This window comes from Epinephelus fuscoguttatus, linkage group LG17 (genome assembly GCF_011397635.1).
Source record: "Epinephelus fuscoguttatus linkage group LG17, E.fuscoguttatus.final_Chr_v1".
NCBI classification, from domain to species: domain Eukaryota; kingdom Metazoa; phylum Chordata; class Actinopteri; order Perciformes; family Serranidae; genus Epinephelus; species Epinephelus fuscoguttatus.
Window position 1 is genome coordinate 14,379,216 of NC_064768.1, and position 22,227 is coordinate 14,401,442.

At 39.9% G+C, this 22,227-nt stretch overlaps 1 protein-coding gene across 3 annotated transcripts in view; it reads left to right on the forward strand.

Moving 5' to 3' along the window:
- The window catches only part of pleca (plectin a), a 141,625-nt gene that overhangs the window by 29,943 nt on the left and 89,455 nt on the right, over positions 1-22,227 (forward strand). The gene's annotated exons all lie outside the window — the stretch shown is intronic.

A 22,227-nucleotide genomic window follows, 5' to 3' on the forward strand; every position in this document is an offset into this window, starting at 1 on the left:
GAAGTTACTCACTACTCAAGTAGTTTTTGTACACGATAATTTCTTATTCTTACTCAAGTAGTTATTTTAATTAGTATTTTTACTACATGAGTCAATATAATTATAAAGTAACAATACTTTTACTTGAGCGCTGATTTGTTTACCCACCACTGCTGATCAGCTACAACAGCAGCCATGAGAGAGTTGTGTATATGACATGGGTGGTGTATCTGATGTGTCTGCGTTGCTCTGCTGTTTTAGGGTCTGTGAATGGAGACACATCTAGCATGCAATGGCACATTTGGCAGCATCACCCAGATGTGTCAGTCACCAAGATGATAAGTGTTTGGGTGCTTTGAATGTTTAGATTTATAGCCATGGTAGAAGTCTTATTTTTATTTTTATTATTTCATGTATTTCGTCATTCTCAATTTCATGGTTTAAGAGATGCTTTTCAGTTTTATAGCCTGTTGTGACCTGTTGCCTTTTAGGAAAGTGTTCAGTGTTCGCACAGTGTAATACGGAAGTGTTTAAAAGGTTCCTTATTTTTTATAATGAAAATAGTTCACCAGAAGTTTCCAGTGGGAAAAATGCTACCCTAGTCCCTAACAAGAGGATTTTGTCTGTCTTTGACACTTGTACAACTTTCTGTAAAATAAATGAAAACAAACGTGTCCTTTGCCTTTAGGGATTTATTTGCGCTGTACCAAATTCGAGCTGAACTGTGACTGTGGCTCCTAAACCAGGGTATGAACCAGTCCGTGACTTCTGTGTACCGTTACGCTCTTAGTCTGAGGACATCTGAGGTGTCATATTGAGTTTTTGTCCAGCTGCCTCTTGCCTGTAAGGGCCACTCTCAGGCTCAATGTGCAAGGAAAGGCAGGTGAATTACAGCAACATCTGGTTTAGGCTCGGACACAGGCTGACAGGAACAGCTGTGTGGATTCCACCTGCCATCCACATACAGTGGAACATAAGTGAAGAAGGAGCTCTTTATTTGTTGGGCCTAAAGTAGTTTGTATTGTGCAGGCCTTATAGTGTCTGTTTGTGTAAGTATGTAAGTATGTAAGTATAACAATGCCTTAAAGTAAGGCATTGTTGCTGAGAGGCAGCATGGATGTTTAGCAAAATCTCTGGTTAAAAATAGGTCGGAACTAAAAGCAGAAATTATTACTGGGCACAATGTCCAACCCACGCACAAAGGGCTGTCAATAAGGACAAATGGGCCTAGTCCTGGTGTCTGTGTTGGGAACAGTATCATTCCATCCAGTCACAACAGTCTAGTCATTTTCTTCCCATGCGGTTGCCTACTGTGCATGTCACTGTGGGCAGCGTTCCTGCTGTGTTGCTCTGGCACCAGTCTGGTACTCCACGCCCCTGTTATAACCTCCAGTCCCTCTGCCAAAATCTCACTTCCTGTTACTCTTTCTTATTGTTGGTTTTTGACTTGATGCTATTTGTTTTAGATAATTCAGTCTGGACAAATATCTGGGAGAAAAAGGGAGGTGGAGTTTAAAGAGGGTGAAAGTTGTTTGATCTTGTGGTATGAAGCTGAACTAGTTTTTGAGCTAAAAGTGGGTTTATTGTTTTGGGGTTTGTCACGAGATGTCAGTGCTTTCCATTGCTTGAGTCTGTGCATATGTCTGTGAACTGAATAACTCAAGTATGGTCCACTTCAAGGGATAGTTTGGATCTTTTGAAGTGGGGCTGTATGAGGTACTTATCCATAGTCAGTGTATTACGTACAGTAGATGGCGGTCGGCAAGCCCCCAGTTTGGAAAACCAGGCAGGGACCGACAGAGAAGCTAAGCAAATACTGCTGTAGATGGGGCTGCAGCAAAACTTTATTAACCAACTAAAAAAAGTCCCACCTAAAAAAGCTATCAATTTAGGTGTGCACTATATAATATTTTCATTACTTTACCTTGCTGTCAGACAGCATTTTCCGATGGGGAGCTGAATCTGTTTTCTATGCTCTCTTTAAAGCCAGACTCCATTGAGAAAAACAGTAACTTAACATAGCTGGATTTGGTGGTCTACAGCTGCCTCAATCAGGTAGTTTGTTCATGTTATTATGTGACTTTGAAAGGGTTAGCTGGATTTACCAAAGTCACACTGTAACACAAACTAACTAACTGAACGAGGCAGAGGTATCCAGGTATCCATGCTGCATCCACGGCAGTACATTGCTTAGCATCCGTGCAGGTACTCCTGCCTGCTTTTCCAAACTGGGTGCTTGCCAACCGCCATCTACTGAAGGTAATAGACTGACTAAAGTAAGTACCTCATAGAACCCTTCTTCACAAGATCCGAACTGTCCCTTTAATGCTGTGTTCATATTGGATCATACTGGAAGGAGCAGTGGAACAGGCTGACACCTTAAACACCTTTTTTTTATTAGTTGAAAGACTTCCCAATGGAGTTTCATTAATGAATTTAAAATCAGCAATTTCTAACCTGCAGCTGATTTTCATTACTTATTATAAGCAAAATGTTATTGGATGAATAACTTAAATTCTTATTGCCTTGCTCTGCTGACAGTGATGGATTCTCTTCTATTTTTACCACTTGTGTTGATGCTGGTTCAAAATTCATAACACTGGTGAGAGATACCAGACCCTAAAAAAAGTATTCTGCATGAACAACTTGTATTACCACTGAGAGACTGAATGGAGATGTTTTTCCTGAATTTAATAGCTTTATCTCACATAAATTAAGTTGTCATTCTTGTACAAGCTGTCTTGTGAGGCAGATTTGCATAAGTTATTGCAACAGGTGAAATTCTCCTGGGAATGATCAAGTGTGGTTGAGTGGAGCTCTGTGTTTATAATAGCAACTGAACAGATCTATTAGTGTAAAACATGCAGCTCTGCTTTAAATACTCACCGCACATATATCCCAGGAGTTTACTCTGTCAGTCTTCAAGTTATTCTGGTTGAAAGACAAACTAAAAAGACTTCTGACATTTAGCTCAATGAGCTGTTGCTTAGGAAGGTTGCAATAACATATGCAAAGAAAAACAGTTTTTCTTTCTACTACTGTTACTTGTCTTGCAGCGTCAAAGCCTATTTAGTACCTTCAAAATACAAATCACATTTGACCAATGTTGTCTGTTTTTGGAACAAAGCTCCTATGATTATGCCATCATAAAACTTTGGGTGGAGTGTTCAAACTCCCTGTAGAAGTGCTTGGAAAATCTGAAATACTGAGGCAGGAACAGTGCAGGGTGGATGAACTTCAATATTGAGTCCCTCAACACTAACTAAGTACCTACACTTAATAACAACTCAACTGACCTTGCCTCAGACTCAGGTGATCCTCAGAGGAATTTTCTGAACATCTTACTGATCTTAGCCTCAACTATGTATTCAAGGTCAGTTGGTGGTTTCATGTCAAATAACCAAGAATCAGTTATTTTGGAAAAAAGGAATTTCTTTCTCAAACTTTAAGGTTTATGATTAATAAGCTGCAAAGATCAATATTGTAAACTAAATCTAAGAGAAAACGAGAGTTTAAAACTTTTTTTTATACAATAAACTGAAATAAATATAAATATGAGACATAGAAAATCAAAAAGAAAAGAGGAAAATTTGCGACTCTGTTAAGGTTATCATGGAAGTTTAAGCAAACAAATTTGCAAATGACACATAACACCTGCTGTAAACATAATACCTTTTGTAAGTTACTACTGTGAAATAGGATAGTTAAGAGAAACCTTTGGATTTAAAAGCTGTTGTTGGTAACTTATATAAACGTGATCTTTTTTCATATTTGCTGAAACTGCTACTGTATCCACACAGTAGTACATGAGGCAAATAATCTGTGACAAAAAATCACGACTCTTTGCCTCCTCATAGTGCATCAAATGACATTTGCAAGAATCCACCGTACGTAATCAGAAACAACCAATCAGAGCCGAGTCTCTACTGCAGGTGTCAGTCATGTCAATCACTGCTTGTGAACTGAGGTCAATTGGCAACTGGTAGCGGAAATAAAATCTGAGTCAACATTCTGCATTTACTGCATACCTTTTTATCACCCAGAATGTTTTCACAAACACATTTTAGTGTAGCTTTAAAATGAGAAAGTTTGGGACCTGGCTGCCATGTTGAGCCAAAACGGAGCAACGCTCACCAACTGGAGCAAAACTTTCTCATTTTACAGGTAAACAGTACACTAAAATATGTTTCTGAGAACATTTGAGGCAAAAAATAGGCAATACAGTATCAAGTTTGACATGTTGACCTTAGTGCAGGAGCAGTGATTGACATGATTGACTGCTGCGTTAGAGACTCCTCAGTTCTTATGTGAATATAGTGACAGTTTGAACAACTATGACAAAAAGTTATTTTTATAAAAGTTACCAACTGTAGCTTTAAATATAGATGAATTTTCCCGTTTATTTTCCCCCTTTGCTCTTTTGAGCTTTTAGGTAAACTGTGGCAGGTTTCATAAGGCAGTGACAATGGTCTTTGTTTTTATGAGCTCTTCTTTGTGTTTGCCTTGTAAAGTGGAGGTCTGTGATTAAATCCAGCCCGCAAGGTGGATTTTAAATGTATTCGGTGTCCCACTCCCATTTCTCAAACAGTCTTCAATAAGCATGCGCACTGGAAACCCTGCAGCTACAACAGACCCTGTTTTTGCATTCTGCCCATGTGTGTGTCTGTGTGTGTGTGTGTTTGTGTGTGTGTGTGTGTGTGTGTGTGTGTGTGTGTGTGTGTGTGTGTGTGTAAATACCAAAAGGGCTCACTTCTAAAAGGGTTGAGATAAGTTTGTCTTGTGAATCACTGTTGAGCTGGAGTGTCCACACGGATCACCCTCCACACTTCACTTCCAGTACTTGCCTCAGATCGGTTTCATGCAACTCGATCTCAAATTCAAAAATAGCAATAGTCCTCAAGTTATACACACATGTTGGAAAATAGAAAATCACTTATACGCACACATAATCACAACACTTAAGCTGGACCTGTAAACTTTTCGCAGGAAGACGGTTGGGGATTTGGAGGCATCATTGGAAGCTGTAACAAAATCAGGCTGCAGGGATTTTATTTTATTTACAATATTAGTGAAGATATAAGAGCCATGGGACTACAGTAATATTCATGTAAATGTTCTATGTTTGATATTAATCAATATCACATATTCTTTTTACAATGGTAGATTACACTTACATTTAAAATGGTGTCTAAGAACTCTAGTATCCTGTTTTTGTGTGCGATTGTAAGTTTGTATGTCCATACGTGTCCTGACAGCTCAGTAATCCGAGTTTGTTAGTGCAGTTTGGTTCACTGTGTGAACTCGTATTTCAATGGACTCTGCTTGTCTTTAACCCTAAAAGAGGCTCTTAAAGTGAAATGACTTTAAGTTAATTAAAAGGCCTCCTACGTCTGCTGTTGACATTCTAGGAGCTGTCAGTCACCTGCTGACACAATCTGATTTGTATCCATACGCAGAACAAGAAACAGCAATTTAATGACACATTAATCCAGCGTTCATGGCAGTTTAAACCAGTCGGACAAATAAATCAGATTGTAGCTGTTGGATGTATTCGTGGAAAGTGTGGATTTGTGATTTTTAAGCAGCAGTTTTTCTTTCATCCATCAATTCTTCAGTTTTTTTGCCCTGCTGTTGGAAGGCAGGCTGTGTGTACGGTTGGTCCAGAGGAAAGTTTCAGTCATGGAATATGATTTAGTCTGCATGCAGGAACTGAGACACGAACAGAGAGTTATTTCAGAGAGAAAGCTCGTTCCCCGAGGGTGTCTCTGTGTCTTCTGACTGTCAGATTATCGTTACTATCTAAGAAAACCTTAAAATAATGACTCAGAAAAATAGACTTGACTACAGGGTTTCTTTTTTTTTTTGTTTGTTGAAAACATGAAAATTAGTTATGTATTCTGCACCTGCAAACCTCATTCTGCAAATGTGAAACACTGGACAAGAGAATAACAGATGCAGGTTAGGTCATTTGTGCATTGTTTCGAAGCGCCTCAGTGTGATGACCTCCACTGACAGAGGACATACTCATATATTATCTCCACATATGTTCACACATACACTCAATCCCACAGTGCTGTGTCAACATGATGGCTCAGTGTACTGTAGATTACCCAGGAGTCTCTGCTGCAGCAGAATCTTCTCACCTGTTTGCTACTTCACATGAGCTTGTAAGATGACCTGCTTGGTCTCTGTGTGTTCACATGTACAGCTCAAACATACTGAGTACATGATGTATGATCTTGTGTGTGTGTACGTGAGTGATTGGACATGACCGTATCAGGACTGTCCAGTAAAAATGTATCTCTATAAATTTAGCTTTCCTTGAACTAAGAAAAAGTCTTGCTTTTAACTATTAATTAACCAATCAAGTGCTTTAAAAGTAGGGATGCACTGATTTTGAAATTCCGGGCCAATACCAATACTGATGTTTAAAACAACAATTTGGCTGATAGCTGATACTGATGTTTTTATAGTGTTGATTGTTTTGTTTTTGTTGTTATTTTCCCCCCCTTTTGTGCCAGGGAAACAAAGAAATCTACACTATACACATAACTGAACTATTTTAGAGAAATGAAGCCCTTCTTTACACTGTCCTTGAATGAGCACAAATTCAATAATACAAATTTATGAAAGAATCTTTCATATAACCTTTCACATGAAAAAATCTTGGGAAAAAAAAAACGCTTTAAAAGCCTTCCTGCTATATATATATATATATATATATATATATATGTATATATACACACATATATATAGATATGTATGTATTTAACACTACTGCAAAAGCATCATTTTACATTACTGCAAAATCATCAACAAAATTCTCCTTCAAAAGGCTATATTCATTGAAGTTTCTCACCAAAAACTACATTTTACAAGATTACATTGAGCACATTATGTGAATATTATAATTTGCCTATGACCAATACTCAGATTTACTGAATACCTGACCTCTGTAGGTCCTAAACATGTTCTCTGTTGTCCCCCAGACACTGGGACGCCCACTGCTACCAGCCATTTCATCACACAACAGTGAGATCACTCAGTCCATTTGCCAAAGAGTCATTTTGTTCTTCTTGTACCTGCTCATTAATTTTGATTTGTGGTCGTTAGTCTTGAGCGTGGCTTTTTAGCCTGCGCAAAACAGAAGAAGTTGGGCCACTGCCACCAATGAATGCCATAAGAAATGCCTATCACAATGGTTCCCAGAACCACAGATAACGTCTTCAAACACCTGATTTTGTCCGAACAGCCAACCCATGACAGATCAAATCATAACAATATAGAATGGGGAAAAAACAAGCGGCAACCTCCGTGGCTGAAAAATGAATCCAACTTGGAAGTACCAAAAACTAAGGTTCCTGCGCCTCACAGCTCCACCCTCTTGTCCAAATAGGGTCAACTCTGCCTCCAAAAACAACAACGTGGCAACAGCAGAAATGCTGAACTTGAAACTTCAAATGGGAGTCCACAAGCCAATAGGTGACATCACGGTGGCTGCATCCATTCATTTTACAGTCGATGGCAAAAAAAACAGCAAATCCTCACGATGTAGATCTTGTGACCAATAAATGTCTGCAACTTGTTGCTTAATTTATCAATTTATTATTACAGTACTCTCATCATTTGTTCTTAAAAGGGCATTATGCTGGAAATTATAGAACAGATACACACTTTATATGATTATTTCTTGGTCTTCAAGTTAAGTGCTAAACTAGAGAGCCACACAAAGACTTGCACAAAAAGAATACTTTTGTTTAGAGCTGATAGACACACTTATAAGCCTTTATGCCGCAAACACTGTGAAAACACCCTGAATGAAAGCAAATAACCATGGAAATAAACTAAAATAAAATAAAGGCCTACTTGATTATGATTGGTAAGGTCCAATAAACACATTAAACATCACACTGAAGCCACCAAAAGCCTAAAACAGCTGTTATGGTGCCAAATGCAAGAAGCTTTTACATTTCAGAAGATATAGTGACCGTATCCTATTGGGTCTCAGACAGCACTGCTCTGCAGTTTGCCAGCAGAGTCCTTACTGGTCATACCACTTTATCTGGCAGTATTAGATGAGTTCACATTCTTTCACTGAGCCAAAATCCCCTTTGATCATAAATGACATCAAGATGTAATTGGTTTCTTTACTGTCTCTGGTTTCTTCTGCGGAACAGTTTCAAGTCTGCAGAGAAATGCAAGTCCCAACCATGGACCACCGTAAAGTGAACTCAGCCTGGAGCGGATGGAGCAGAGCTGCTGTAATAGAGATGGGATTTCTGTTAGAGCAAGGGATTAGTGTCTTCTCAAACCCAGGGAGTCAATAACAGCTGACATTAATTATGTAACCAGACCGCAAGATATTAACCCTAACAAGTGATTTTAATCTCAAACTGAATCAGGAAGTTTTCAGCTACATCTCGTGGTGTTCTTCATAGCCTGTGATGTGATGGAAAGACCCCCAAAAAACTTATCTTAAATGCTTAAGCCCATTTTTTGGGAATATTTCTCTGCTTTTAACAAAATTTTTGAAATTGAATAAATTAGGTCTGTTGCAGAAATCTTAAAGAGTATGTTAAGTTTTTTTTAACCTGGACCCTATTTTCCCATAGTTTTGTTTCTAAGTGACAAATGAGTACAAACATTTCTGAAACTGGTCCAGTATTGAGTGAAACTGCAACTGCAAAATGGACTAAAACTAAACCATTCGGGGTATGTTCAAGCTGTCACTTTATGTTCACTAAAAGTGCTTGTTTTTGTCACTTACAAGTTATGACACATTCAGATTATTATTCTAAGATTGTGACAACATTATGGAAAGGATCCCTAAAGACAGACCTTTTTGTTAAACCAGAAACAGCCTCGAAATCGCTATTGCCAAACCCACCAGACTCCATTTAAATAAACAGTAATTTTATCATCGTAAGACACACTTCATTTAAAGTCGACAAAAACAAAATAAAATTCACAAAAGTCATCTTGGTTCATCTTTCCACTGTTCCAGCAATCAACAGCTGTGGTTTGATTCAAATAAACACTTAATTAATCTACTTAGATGTGAAAATATGCTGGCCATATAGACGCCAAAATGACTGTTTATTTATATGGCGTCTGGTGGAATCGGTGATGCCGATTTTGGGGCTTTTTCTGGTAAACAATATAGTAATAAATTGCCAGACACTTAAAATGATAGTCTGAGCCTGACAGTGGCAAACACAAGTACTTTGAGTGGACATAAACTGATGGTGTCAATATGCCCTCAGTGGTTCATTAGAGCCTGTTTTGCCGCTGCCAGCTGCAGCAGCCTTGCTTAATACCGACTGATTTAAAAAAAAAAAAAAAAAAGTTGTTCCCAGGAGTCAGACACAAAACATTAAAAACAATTAGGTTTCAGTTAGAAAATACCGACGTTACCCTTTACACTAACCAAAAAAAAAAAAAAAAAAAAGAAAAATAAATAAATAAAAGGTAATAGTAATAAAAGGTTAATTGTTTATCATTGTTCAAGAACAAACACACACAGACAAATACAGATTAAAATGCTAAGAATTTGCCTATCCACATTATGTAAAATGAAGTTTTACTAACGGTCAAACTTTGAAGCCATGATTAAGACTGACATTTGTCCTAATTTTAGACATGCAAATGATCAAATCAGGAGACTGATAACAAAAACACTGACTACATAATAAGGAGATGGACATTATAACCTTCACTTCCTGCATACTGCACTTCTGCTTTAACTGTTGCTCTATCTGTTAAAAGTAAAAAAGAATCAATGAAGTTTTAACAATTAACCTCAGGTGACTTAACAAGACTTTCCTACTTTCCCACAGTGTGTGTTGATACACATGCTATACGACGTCCACGGTGTGTCTGGTCAGATATTGACCGATAGCAGTGACACTATGACAGGATGTCTTTCTAATCTGCCTGTGAGGATGATGTCAGCGGCAGGGAAATTGGTCTGGTCGCAGGGAGATTTCTGTTTCCAGGATACAGTCAAATATAAACTGTCATCTTATCCTGCCTGAGTGCTCTGTACGGTGGAGCTATAAAAGATTGTGAGTGGATATAAAAATAGACCAGAATATCATTCTGAATAGTGATTGCACCCTGCTGCATTGCATATAGGAGTTTTGTATCCCTATGTATGTCCATTTTGGGTGTTGATTAATTACCTCAGTACAACCAGTCATCCCTCTGTCTTTAAGTGCTGCCCACAGACTGTATGAAGTGGCCATTCAAGGAACTGCAGTTTTTGGCACTTGTGCATTGGCATCATTTTTCAGCCGCTTAGTGCCACCTTCAGCTTTGCTTGAATATACATCCCTGTTTGAGTGTCACCATGTGTTTACGGTTCATCCCTCGGTCTAACTTGTGTATGGCTATGTGAGGGTACATGGAGATCCTGGCCTCACTCTGGTCCTGGCGTGTGGAACAATAGCACTAACACTGTGGTGCTGGCATGCTACAGTAAGCCAGACTAATGCCAGGAATGTCAGTAGTGAGCTGACTGGCACGCACTCTATTTTTCAGCAGGGTGCCTGAGTTTGGGAACCACTGCTGGCTTTTCCACGAGTCCACGCCCAGCTACTGCTGAAACCCTTTCACATTTTGGTGATAGCTATGAGCAATAGTTCTGGAGCAGTGATTCAATTTAATTTTAATTTTTTTAATTTTATATACTTTATTAATCCCAGAGGGGAAATTCAACAGTAATAACATTTGCATTGATTTTGTTTCACCTTTTGATCGAAGTTTCAAAGTTGAGAAAGAATGAGCTTATAGGTGTGAAACATGTGATTGAGTATTGGAGATGAGATCGTAATCAAAATGGTTAATCTTTGTCTTGAAAGCTCTTCAAAATGTTGTCATCTAAATACTCTGAATCATGTTTTATCTTTAGCTAAAGATTCTACTGTTTGAAGGTTTATAAGTCACAAGTTCATGGTGGTCAAAGTTGAAACACTGACAAGCTGTCAGACAAACAAGGTTTTCACTCTACACACAAAGCACTGTACACATGGATTTCCTGGTGCTTGTTTTGGCGAGAGCACAGCAAAGTATTTCAAAATGTTACAGCATCATTATCATCTTCATGCATGTCTTTTGAAGGTCACAGTGATCAGTAACACTGTCCACACAGAAGGGATTTGTTCTGTGGTGATAAACTGTTCCTTCGGCTGGCCCTAGAACAGCCTCTAGTGGACCTCTGTCAGTGCTACACAAAAGGCAAAAAGACAGCCTGAATGTGTCTCTTTCACAGTTGTAGATCTGAAGGATAGCGGGCCTCAGAATACATTTTTCATCTTGACACATGCTGTGAATTCCTCCTGTGTTGGTGTTTTCCTGTTAAGTGCTTTCTTTCTTCTGTCTGACAGTGCTTCCGAGAACACACCACACACAAACCATGTTCCTCTGTAGTGTAAGACACCGTCTGTGTCTACTATGCCTCATTCACACTGTGTAGTATATATCAGCCGTCTGTTTATTATTACAAATTTGAGTATCAGAAATTAGATGCTGATGATATCTCCCACTTAGTGAAAGGACAACAGAAGTGTCAACAAACCTGTGACAACATGCCTACGAAGCCAACATCAGATGGGTTGGGTATCGCTTAAAAATTGCGATACCAATACCAGCATCCGTAAACTGATACTGACACCTATAGAGTACTTAATGTGATACCTCTATGTCTCCATCATTCTATACGTATCATGTGAATGGAGTGGTGCGTAGTGTATAGCCGTACTTTCGAACATTTTGTTGGCATCTTCGTATGCTGAACTGCCAACTCTGTCAAATACATTCTGCTGCGGAAGTGTGAGCTTCTTGCAGAGAACAGTTGGTGAGAGTTGGCCAACACACACAGTGAAAGGACACAGTGTTAGCATACACTGCTAATGTTACCTAACAGTTATTTACCGGTTTAATGACAACAGAGTTGAGCCATTTAGGTGCTGGTGTGAGTTTGTTGGGACCATTTCATGACCCGGTGTTGGATGTTAGCTGCTGCTGCTGCTGCTGCTGTGTTGGCTTGTGCCTACCAAGCAGACATAGTACTGTCCATTTGCTGGGAGGAGAGCTGCGCTCCAGAGATGGCAGCAACAGAGAGTTGCTGCAGAACGGTCAGGGATCAGACTCCTGGCTCAAAAAATGATCAAATTCAGGTATCTTTTGAAATTAGAAGTTTTGATACTACCTGGGGCTGGGTTATTTCAGTCTATACCTTAAAGGTATCACATACTGATACCCAGCCCTAAACATAACCGGCAGCTGCATGTACATCAAGTCACTTATTCATTAAATTCTGCTATTTTTAAGGAGCTAGTTTGTTTCTATCGGGTTTTACTTGTGCTACAAGTATGTTACACTTCAAAAATAGCAAATTTAGGTCATTTAAATGACAAGACTACAAGGCTAGCAGTGGGGCTAATTATCTTGGCATAATGTGTAAATACTCTCAAGTTGTAATAATGGCATGTTTTCCAGGTTTGCAGCATTAGGTATTTTAACATGGAACATGGAAAATACTTGTATCTGATTGGCTGACAGGTGAGTGTTGAATTTTAATTGCAGAATGCCTTTGACATTGTTCTGGTCAGCAATAACCACAGTTTAAAGTTAATGTGGAACATACACTGATTAGCTAAAACATTAAAACCACTGGCTGGTGAAGTGAATATCATTGATGATCATCTTGTTACAATGCAGTATCCTACTTGGAAACCTTTGGTCCTGGTTTTCATGTGGATGCTACTTGACACACTCCCACCACCCAAACACTTGTGAAGACCAAGCACACCCCCTCATGGCAAAGACACTGTGATGGTAGCCATCCCCCCAGCTGGACAGTGCATCACATGACAGCATAAAAGCTAATCAGGAAAGGCTAGAGGAATGTGGCAGATAGCTCAAGACATCGACCTGGCCTCCAGATTTCTCAGATCCCACTCTGATCGAACATCTGTGGGATGTGCCGGTACCCCAGAGGTTCCCCTGATCCATGGTGGGGCATCCTTGGATCAGACTTGGCTCTGACCTTTCGAAACATGGACCTGGCAGATCCTTTGAGTCCTGTTGGTTGTGAGCTGGGGTACCAGCACTTCCCATGGATGCTTGATCGGATTGGGATCTGGGAAATTTGGAGGCCAGGTCGACTCCTTGAGCTCTTTGTCACATTTGTCAGGCCATTCCTGAGCAGTTTTTGTGATGTGACATGGTACATTGCCCTGCTGGGGGGGCACTGCCATCAGGGAGTGCTATTGCTATGAGGGGATGTCCTTGGTCTGCAGTGGTGTTTGGGTTGGTGGAGTGTGTCAAGTGGCATCCACTTGAATGCCAGGACCAAAGGTTTCCAAGCAGAACATTGCATTGTAACAAGATGATAAATTTTAATCACTTCACCTGTTAGTCATTTTAATGTTGTGGCTGAGTTAATTGTTGAGCATAATTATTCTCCATACCTCAGTACCTCATCAAACAGAGAAAAGAGAGTACACAAGAGCAAGACAGGGAGAGCCTAAAAATGAAACAGAGACAAACAGAAACTTAAGTAAATATGCTCTGTACTTTAGTGTGGTAACTTACTAAATTCAGAACTCAGAACCACTGTTTCCCTCTCACAGACTTCATGTGTTGGTAAATGCTCAGAGGAGGTGATGACGGATGGGTTCACCACTGACCCACTTTTATATAGATTAACCCTATGGGCCCGAACGACGCATAGTGTGTCCAAATTCACACCTGTTCTTCTCTGTGGATTTTCTCCGTGACCGTGCGTCATAGCAAGAAGCCACTTAGCTTTCCGACAAGACCAAGCACTTGTTGGTAGTCCAATGTTTTCACAGCGAAAAAAATGATAAAGTTACACTAAAATTATGTATAACAGAGCTTTCATACAGCTCTGCGCACACATTACTCTTGGATGGATTACTCACGAATGCAGGGCCACACAGAAATGCCACGCATATCACATGAAAGCGCTGGACTAGAGCTTTCCATTGATACCACACACATGTTTATGCTGCCATCCCATCACGCTATAAATCCAGATTAATTGTCTACAAAATAATAACCTGACAAATTTCTTTACAACCCATTATACAGATCTTGTTATCAGTCACTTCATATAGTGAGGAATATCGTATCTTACCACGTCTTAGGCTTGCATGTGTTTCTCCCTGTCTATCCACATTTGTAGTTGAGGGGGACACGTGCCCCCCCCAATGCCCAAATTTTTGTTTACTGCAAAGTGGCCAATATTATCTTGGAGGACATCATTGCACTTGGTTGACTATTTTTCTATGATCTTAGATGTAAATATTGCATGTTTCTTTCAGATAAAACACATTTTTGACTTGTGAATGAGTCAATGGAATTTCTTGCAATAATGAAAAAATACTGACAATTATTTTCCGCCTGGCACAAACCACATGTTTTGGACAGCTGTGAAGTGACATAATGTCCCACCATCATGGTTCTTATATTGTCAGATTCCAGAGAGTCTCCCCTCTTCATATATGGCAGAATGTGTCATTTTCCAACTTGCTATGGTGAGATACATGTAAAAATGTAAGAATTTAGTCACACGGATTTGTTTTTTTCATTGATATAAAAATTAATATAAAATACAGGCACATGGGAGGACATGAAATGATGGCAAATCTGGTTAGCCCAGATTGTCCTGAAAAAAACAAGATATAGCATGTGTATGTAGCCTTTATAATGACTGTGATATGAGCTTAAAAGTAAAGGCAGTAAAAATACCCCAAAAACGCCTAGGGCCCATAGGGTTAAAGAAAAAACACCACTCTTTCTGTTGTTTTTGTATATGGTAATATTTGTTTGTGTTACTGCTGACATAAACAGTTAAATTTGCCCTTTTTTAATGTGTGAGAGAAGCAGGGTGTGGCAATAGTAAACAGATTATTTTTAGCTTCTGACAGTTGACTCACTGACTGGTGTGTTGTCTGTTTGTATATGTGTGTGCAGATGAGCTGCAACAACTGCACCTGGAGTCTGATATCACTTTAATGATTCCAGACAGCACACATGGGATGGCACCCACATTATCAGCTCCTCCCCGGGCCCCCTCTGATGGTGTATATCAGGCCTGAGATTTGTTTGGCCCTTTAGCTGACCCAGTACACACCCTCACCCCTCACCACAGAGTGTCCTGGTCCAACTCCAACTTCTCATGGCTGAACTCCATGGTGGGAAGAGCCACATCCCTGAGAGGGGTGGAGGGGGTGTATCAGGTCTTCCACCTCTGAATAAGAGGGACATGAGACTTTTGGCTGTGTTTTAGACTGAGTTTTGACACCGTAGTACTGAACAGCTGCATGGAAAGAGAAACATCGACTCACCCGGGTGTGGAATCAGGTGGCCTACTGTGTCACGCAGTGACATTTAACAAGGAAACTCAATTTTCTGCGTCTTCTCAGATACTTCAATTACATCATGAACAATGGCATTTGTCATGTGGCATCTTTGAAAAGCTTTTATTTTCGAAACCATTTCTAGGAACAAAATCAGCACAAAAATTGAATTTAACAGTGTCAGATAAGAATGAACAAAGTATAAAGTAATTGATTGCAGATGTATCAGATATCTTACACCTCCTCTCTGATTATTTATATCAGCATTAGTATTCTGAACCTATGAAGATATGAATATTGTGCCTTAATCCAAGGCTGGCAACCTTTTTGATATGAAGTGCCATTTCAACATTCTTGATAATTAGTGTGCCATATCAATATAATGTTAATCCCTTGCTCCTGAAAATGCTGCATAAAAACTTGTGCTATTTCCTCACCTTTTATTGTTTGAGGCATTGGTTCTAATTAGCAGCAGCACTCCTCCCTCACAGTCACATCACAGTATCTTGCTATGACTGCTAATTGTGGTATTTCATTCACATCCATGCTGTCATCAAGTGCAGTTCTAAAGTTGCAGTGTGTGTGTGTGTGTGTGTGTGTGTGTGTGTGTGTGTGTCTGTTTGTATCATTTTGTGTCTCCTCTCTAAATTTGGAGGTTTTTGTGTGTCCGTGAACACTGTATGAAACTCTTCATGAGTTCTTGTTTTTCATCACTAGCAGTTTGTGGAGTTTGAGTCGCAGGTTGATTAATTGATCAGTCGATCCAATCAGAGCTGATCAGACCAGATCAGTGATGAGAGAAGCAGCTATGTGTGAGTAAAGGCAAAATGTTGGACCCAACACAATAAACTGTTAAGTTTCACCTTGGTTGCGCCTGGTGTTCTGCTGCGCCGTCTTTGCCCAGTGCACATGTACAATGAATAACTGTATGGTAGGCTTTATGTATTCCGACAGTGCTTCTCATGAACAGTCCAGCTACAAAAATAGATGCAATACATGTCGGCAGATGTTGTTATTGCGACAGGCTGCCACAAATATATAAGTTTGGCAAACCGTGCACTTAAACATTTAGAAAAAACTCTCTGGCATACTTACTGCTAGTGTGCTGTTAGTTAAGCTACATTGTGTTAGTGGTGGCATGTGTTCCCAAGGTTGCTGACCCCTGCCTTAATCTCTTCACTTTATAAATATGCATCACTTCAAGTGGAAAATGTATGCACAACTTAATTTATTATTAAGGATTGTTTTTGCTAGCTCTGTTCATTAAAATTCAATATTTAGAAGTATAACAAAAAAATGTCTTTGTGCCTTAAAATGGCTTAGATGTAACTCTACACTTTTGCTTCACTTAGTATTTGTGAATCACTGAATATGCAAATAAGCCCCGCCCCTCAGCTGCTTGCCTGCAACTCAAGCGTACCTGCTCACCTCTGACTCTGCTCACCAAACACACAAACCTCTGCTTATATACAGAACTAGATAACATGAGCCTATGGCTTGACTACGTTGTTAAATAGCTAATAATGTGTTGCTAATGATAGATAAATCCAAACCTGATTGCCAGCTCCGACAGGTTGAAGTGAAAGTGAAACTTGACATAGGTAGCCAAACCTGGCTTCTCCTCATTATGCTTTAGCGTTATGGAAAGCCCCGCCCTGCATGTTGACAGGATTGGTTCCTTAGGTTTGTGATGTAACAAACCTGGGAAGTCTGACTCCCTTTACTTGAGACTGTCACTGTTACACTTCATTTCCAAGGCAAAAATGCTCAGCCATGGCATTTACTGCTTATTTCGCCCATGATGTGTCTTGTAGTTTATAAAACACATATTAACATATTAACAAGGTTAAAAACTTATTTTCATTGTAGGGGGATCTTTAAATTAATGCATTTTTGAGGTCACATTTGTTAAATCTCAGATGCTCAGTAGAGAAAGGGACTGTAGTGTAGTGTAATGTTATTTGTAATTACAGAGTAGGATATCCTCATTAAGATAATGTTTCAGGTGTGGCCTGCCAGTTGGTGCTTAATGTTTATTGCCTTTCATCACCTGGGGCCTTTGGTGCGAAGCCCTTTGCTTGACTTGACTGCAGTGCTGAGGCTGCTACGTCTGTGCAGGCTGTGTTTTTTTTAAACATATCTTCACATGGCACTGATCTGAAAGGAGTGCTCCAGCACTGTGATAAAATGTGGGTGGTGTGGAACAATAGGGAGCTGTGTGGGGTAGACTGCTTATACCCACATTACCATATGTTTGTTATTTTTTCACATCTGTATCTGGCAACTTAACTCCACGTAAGACTCACCACTATACTGCAGTATGGCATATGAAATATAATGTTATCATGTGAACGTGTGTTTCACTGTTGTGCACAATATCCCAGGTGTCACTGACATAAAACCCTTCCTAGTGCAGACATTTGACTTGTCAAACAGCTGTAACTGATAACACCAATGATAGCTGAATTCCATTTAGTTGTGCCAGTTCCAGGGCTCTGGTATTGTTCATGCTGGCTCACTGGCATAGCTTACAGCCACACCCAAAAATGGAGCAGGTCCATCAGTTATCAGTTACAGCTATGCCACCCCATATGAACAAAATGTCTTCTGTCAGAAAGGTTGTTCATGCACCCCATCATTGCATCGCGGTATTTTAAATTTGCTCAAGATCTTCAGATAATCATGTGTGCAGGCACTGCCAGGTTGTTTACCGCCCCCAAAGAGGTCTGCAAATAAAGTGCTTTAAGCTCAAGATGGCTAAGTCTGGTGTTTGGGCCATTATAGGAACTGCTGGTCTCAAGAGTAAAAGTCTAAGAATGTTCTGCCTGAGAGCCTCAATTTGGGGATTAAAAGTCCTCGGTGAGTCACAACAAAGTGAAATATTTGATTAAACAGGACTGAACTCAGTAACAAGGAAGAGACTGCATGTCTTGTTGTATAATTGTGTTGTTGTCCTTTTTGGGTTGTTGTCCTTAAAAAGAAGCATTTGGATAATTGAATAGAGTTAGACTAAATGTCCCATTTTGTTCTCTGTTACAGTAAGTGTTTATGAATCAATCCCAAACTTGATATTGAAATCTGCGCTTATGTTGTCATCATGTGAAGGGTTAATCTCTCCAGTATCCCCCATCTCCCACAGATACTGTACCGCTCTTTGCTGCTGCTGCTGAAGCTGGCTGAAATGTGATCTGTGCTTTACCTCCAGTCTGACAAGCATTCATTGATTGTATATTGATTGGGAAAGGGGTCATTACAGCCCTCCTGAATAATTTCTCAGCTATAGCACAAAGTTGTAGCAAACCCATGGCTGAAAATATACCAACAGTGTAATGCAACTTGCTATACAGGTGTTTTACACTGTTGCAAGTGTCTTACTAATGTTTTCTCACGCGAGACACAATCATTTGGCAGCTCAGTTGGGCACAAATACAGTGTGTGTGAGAGAGTGCAAGGTCAAAGGCAGGCTGTTTAATTCAGCAGCAGTCTGTTAGAAGAGAATATAGGTTTTCCTTAACCAGATGGCTCCTGTTAAAGGACAACTTCGGTATTTTTCAACCTGGTCTCTATTTCCCCATGTGTATGTGTGCGTATGATTCATGGGTACAATTCGTTCTAAAATTGGTTCAGTATTGAGGGAGGTGGATGTGTGTGTGTGTGTTACGCTAGACGAGTCAGAGGACGGAGTCTTTTACATGCTACCCCCTGGAATGTTACCAGAGTTTTTGGAGTGCTCAAATAAACGGGCCTTTTTCCCGAACGCAAGAACAGGATGTCGCGCAACACCCCATACAGCTTTCATAGGCTGCCTTTGTCGGACGGCGACATGCTGAAGTTGTTGCTAGTTGTGCTACAAATGGATGCTAACACTCCTGTCCAGACACTGCGCCTTCTCCCAAGATGACTACTGCCAGCCGAAGAAGAGAAGACATCCAATCCTGAAACACCTCTTCCTCAAGAAAACGGCTGTCCCACGAGTAGAGAGAGCTACAGACACAGTGGAGCAAAGCTCGTGACATCACACAGCCCAGAGGTAAGGGAAAAGCTAGTATGCTATTTACAGAGATAACACTGGCGATCTGAACCGGTCAGTGGCAAAAAAAAACGCACACTTCGTACACACATACTCACTTACAGTACCCAGCGGGGCAGCCCTCCCCCTCTCTGCTCCAACACTGACTGACAGCTGACTCCACTCATAGCACTCATAGCACTGGCGATCTGAACCGGTCAGTGGTGAAAAAAAGCACTTTTAATGCGCAAACTTATACGGGACGCATTTGCCCCCATTACTGTTTTAGCTTGTTTCGCGGCTCCAGCTGCATCCTCCTCCCTCAATACTGAACCAATTTTAGTATAAGTTGTACCCATCAATCATACGCACACATACACATGGGGAAATAGGGCCCAGGTTGAAAAATACAGAAGTTGTCCTTTAAGTTAAAAAAACAAGAGCTGAGTTTGCCCTTAAAACATCTATTTATCTGCTCATGTCTGATCACATGGGCCAAATAACTTCCTATTTCAGAAGGATTTTGGGACAAATATCCTCATATGTCCCCAATCATTTAGTGTAATACTTGTTTCATGTTTTTGATTTACCTCATAAAAGAAGCCTTGTTTTGTTTCAGACATTTCTAAATCCTGGTTTCATGATTTAGTATGTTTGGTGGGTTTGCGGGCAATGTTAGATATTTCAGCTATTTATCTTTTATAATAAAAAGCAGCTGTCAGGGCTGTTCTCTTTGGATCAGGAGAATATTTCAGGCATGCAGCACTGAGAACATTATAATGTTCATTGTATTGTAATAGATGCTTTTTTAAAAGCTTTGCATTTAAGTAGTCTGGCCAGTGAACACTTAATTAGGAGGAGACAAGCCCTCAGCAGGAGATGGCATTGACTCTGAAATCTGAACCAGTGCGATCCCGTGGCCCTGATGCATGATGGGACCACATGACCATCTGTTCTATAGAGCTGTGTAATCACATGATATGATGTTGATAGAAGTAGCAGTTGTAGGTACCTTGGGACTCTGTCTTTGACCCAGTAACAACAGAAGCAACACAAGAGGGCACAGGCCTACACATGAATATGTCATATACACACCAAACAACTTCAAGCTTACAAAGTATAATCCTATTACTAAATCATGCTGACTCAGAACATTGTGAAGTGGATGATCTGAGCTTTCCAGGATGCTCTGAGGTTTAGGCAACACTCTCTTGATTGTGTGTTTCAGTGGCCCATAGATTTCACCTGTAGCTGAGCTCCCTTTCTTCATAATAGTTACCAGTCTGTTGTTGTCATCCTGTTTTGACATGTCAGTTTCCAAAAGTAGAGCTTTAAGGATGAAAAAAAAATGGTATTTTCTTCTCATTCTCTCCAACGTCTTCATTATGTTGAGCTTGGCTTTATGACAGGAACAAAATAGATCATCACAGTTTTGCTGTTAAAATTAGACAAGAGAAGATTACATTGGACACTTTTGTGCTGATCTCAAGGAGGCTTTCACATCAAGGACCAGGGCCTGGAGTTGAGTGGACTTGACCACAAAGTCCAGTTTGTTTGATTAGTGGGAACACTGTGTACTCTACTGTGCATGTTACATTTATCTGTGCCCGACTTGAAAGGTGATCTCAAGTATGTTTCATGTGTGCTGTGCATGTGTGATAAAGTGGGAAGGTGGGCCAGAAGATTGCTGTTGATATTTTCCTCAAAATAACAAAAGTAGGCATAATGTCAAGGTGGACTCCCTCGTATGGGCTTGATATCTTGTAATTGGCACTCTTTTCTACACTGTAGCAACAACATAAACAAATGTCACATAGGTAATGACGCAAATGTACTCTGGTACAGAACAAAATTACTAATATGAAAGCTGGGAGGCAGAGGAATTTATGGGAGGCAATCATACTTGGGCATGGTATGAATCTGGCGTAGCTAATATGAAAACGCCCTCTAGACTTTATCTGCAAAAACCTCATAGAATCTTATTTGACCTCTTGGTCAATATGTTTAAATCCTCTCTTCATTTGGAGCTGCCAACTGGGAAAGTTGCCCCATACTACTCTAAAGATTCACATACTGCACACAATACAGTAGTGTATGTTTTTGTTTTCCACTTTTGGTCACAGTCTTAACTGTAGCGGCATATCCCCGCTGTCATGCTCTTCATACTTAGACAGAATATCAATTTCAGTGTTGCTGACTTCATGCACGACACAGCAGAGTGCCAGCCAGTCACTGGAGGCTTGAGGAGAATGCTGAGTCAAAGTCAGCATAACCTTGTCTGTCATCTTCTAAAACAATGCTGTCAATGATCTAAATATGTAAACCGTTAGGACTCTTGGTGTATTGGCTATGATTAATAGATTGAATGTTTTATTAAATGATTATAGATGTGATTCAATTGCATGTACAGCAACTGGTGAACTCACATCTCACAGTCATAAACCTGATTTTAATTTAGGGTAATTTGTTGGGAATTTGTTTTGCAGTTGTAATTAGTGAATGTAGTGTAAACACAACTATTGCAGAGCGAAGTAATTTAATTTTGTTTCGATTGCAAAATTTAGTTTCCTTAAATGTGCACTGTCATCTAAAACCCTCCGAGGTCCAAGGTCCCCTCTGCAGCACTTTTCATGAGAAATAGAGAGGCTCCTTCAGTCCACAGTATTTTAGGGGGAGATTATGCTGAGTCACTGACGCTGTTGTCCTGAGGATGGAGAAATAAACCACCCAGTGACTTTTGGTCACGTTTACCTAAATTTTATATTTTTTACTTCATCAGACTTCATACTTTCATAACACCATATTTCAAAGTAGATGGATTATTTTATCTCTTAGACTGTTAGAGTGATATTT